We start from the raw sequence: 2,429 nt of genomic DNA, 5'->3' as shown, positions 1-2,429 counted from the left end.
GATACCATGAACACAAGACCGCACATTGGGAGGGACTTTACATAACATAGAATATTTGATTTTGAGTTGTTAAACTTCCTTATTCTTAAAATTCCCTCTGCCAAAAAAAAAAAAAGTTATTTCTTTTATTCAGTTACTTCTTTTATCCTGTTACTGGTCCTCTTCTCCCATCACTTCCCCCTCCCCCCCTTACTTGCCCCTAAACCCTCAAGTCCCTCTTAGCATGATTACAACAAAGCAATTTGCCAACAGTTTGACAAAACATCTCGGCTGAGCCCAGGATACCTCATCCACACACCCATTAAAACGTTCCTTAAGATCCTGGCCCTGAGATTAATTCTACCAACTGTACAGTGTTCCATGTTTTTCCTAAGTGACAGCTACCCACAAGCGACTATCTCCATAAAAGCCTGACTCCCTGCCCCCCATTCCCTTGTTCCGGCTGCTCATGCTTTCCCTGGTAGAGACAAGCAAAGCTGGAGCAGCAGGGACTCAGGCCCCTGTGGGCTATTCTTAAAGGCAAAAGCCTCCCATCCACACCCTACAAAAACAGCATTCGTGAGGAGACTTTGAAAAGGTACATGTGGTGGTCTCATCTGATGGGGACTCCTGGGCCAGGGGCTTAAGAAAGGATCAAGCAGAGAGCAAGAACTGGAAAAGGAGAGAGAGGATAAGCTAGCCATTAGACCTACAGGAGCACGCTGATTATAGAGCAGAACAGACTGTGTGCATGTGTGCGTGTTCCCTGTATCCCTTTCTCTACCCCTGCTCGAGCCCACATCAAGATGCAAACTACTCCATGCTGACTCCCTGCATTGTTTTCAGACACGGGAATTGAAGAATGCAGAGAAAGAACCTCACAGAGGTGAGGGAGTTTGTTTTCCTGGGCTTCTCCAGGTTTCGGGACTATCAGATCGCCCTGTTTGTGGTTCTTCTCGCCCTGTACACATTAACCCTGGCAGGCAATGCTATCATCACGATCATCATCTGCATTGACCGTCACCTGCACACACCCACGTGCTTCTTCCTGAGCATGCTGGCTAGTTCAGAGACCGCGTACACGCTCGTCACCACTCCACGGATGCTGTCTGGTCTCCTGGCCCAGAATCAGCCCATCTCCACAGCAGGCTGTACCGCCCTGATGTTCTTTGTTGCCTTAGCCAGCAACAACTGCTTCCTGCTCACAGCAATGGGCTATGACTGCCACGTGGTACACAGACCTCATGAGCAAGAGGGTGTGTGTCCAGCTGATGTGTGGCGCCTCTGGCATTGGCCTGGCCATGGCAGTCGTCCAGGTGACATCCATATTTACCTTACCCTTCTGTCACAGAGTGGTTGGACATTTCTTCCGTGACCTCCTCCCTGTCCTAAAACGCTCCTGTATTGATACCGCTATCAATGAGATCAACTTTGTCGTCAGTTCACGTGTGATCCTAGTCTTCATCTCCTACGTCCTCATCTTCTCCACCATCCTCAAGATCCCCTCTGCCCAAGGCCGGAAGAAGGCCTTCGCCACCTGCGCCTCCCACCTCACGGTGGTCATCGTCCACTATGGCTGCGCCTCCATTGCCTACCTCAAGCCCAAGTCCGAGGATTCTGCAGAACAAGACCTTCTCCTCTCAGTGAGTGACATATACCATCATCCCTCCCTTGCTGGACCCTGTTGTCTAGTCTGAGGAACAAGGAGGTCAAGGATGCCCTACGCAGAGCTGTGGGCAGAAACAGTTAATACACTGACCCTGTCTGTACGAGACATCTATCCCTGAGCAACATGCATCTTCACTGCCTCCAACCTTACCAGCGTGTCCTGAGCAGTCCCTTCTGCGATGGGATGTACCCATCTTGCTTCAACACCCCTACCATAAGATCTTAATCTTTGTTTCCATATATTCCAAAATTCTGTCCAGGCATTTTCATCTGGGTATCTGAAAGGTCAGGGAGGATGGCATGATTTTTAAGGAAATATATCTGCATTTCTAGAGTGGCGGAGGGAACTTCTCAAAAGCACATTAAATGCGGTTTTAGGTTTGAAAATAAAAATGTAACTTTCATAATATAACCTGCAGAAAATTAAACTAGACACAAAATCTTCCCAGCAAGGTAAGAACAGTCAATAGCAAAATTATATCAGAAACTTTGGGAAAGCTGAGATGTATATTTAAAGAAAAAAGTTCAGAAATTTGGAAGATACTGGTTTAGTCCTTGAAAGTTTAGCTTGTATTATTTGATTTATACTAAAGCCTTTGCTTCCATTCAGTATGGTCCCCAGAGTGCTGGTCACGGCTGTACGCTACACAACCCTTGCGTCCAATCTGACCGTGCTCATCAGAATCTCTCTGGCTGCTGGTTCTCTCCATGGAGCCAGCTTCTCGTTCATCATTATGAAGAAAAATAAGTTGGTCAAAAAGAGCTGTGCTCTGTTTGGAGTG

The 2,429-nt window shown here is 47.4% G+C and overlaps 1 pseudogene; it reads left to right on the top strand.

The window, feature by feature from the left end:
* The first annotated feature begins 826 nt into the window (after positions 1 to 826).
* On the top strand, positions 827 to 1,729 carry LOC102745587 (olfactory receptor 10J5-like; annotated as a pseudogene).
* The last annotated feature ends 700 nt before the right edge of the window (positions 1,730 to 2,429 follow it).

The sequence above is a fragment of the Leptonychotes weddellii genome, chromosome 6 (genome assembly GCF_054177405.1).
Source record: "Leptonychotes weddellii isolate Sample4059 chromosome 6, ASM5417740v2, whole genome shotgun sequence".
Taxonomy (NCBI): domain Eukaryota; kingdom Metazoa; phylum Chordata; class Mammalia; order Carnivora; family Phocidae; genus Leptonychotes; species Leptonychotes weddellii.
Note: the sequence above shows the minus strand (reverse complement) of the source record. Positions and strands in the feature narration are given on the sequence as shown.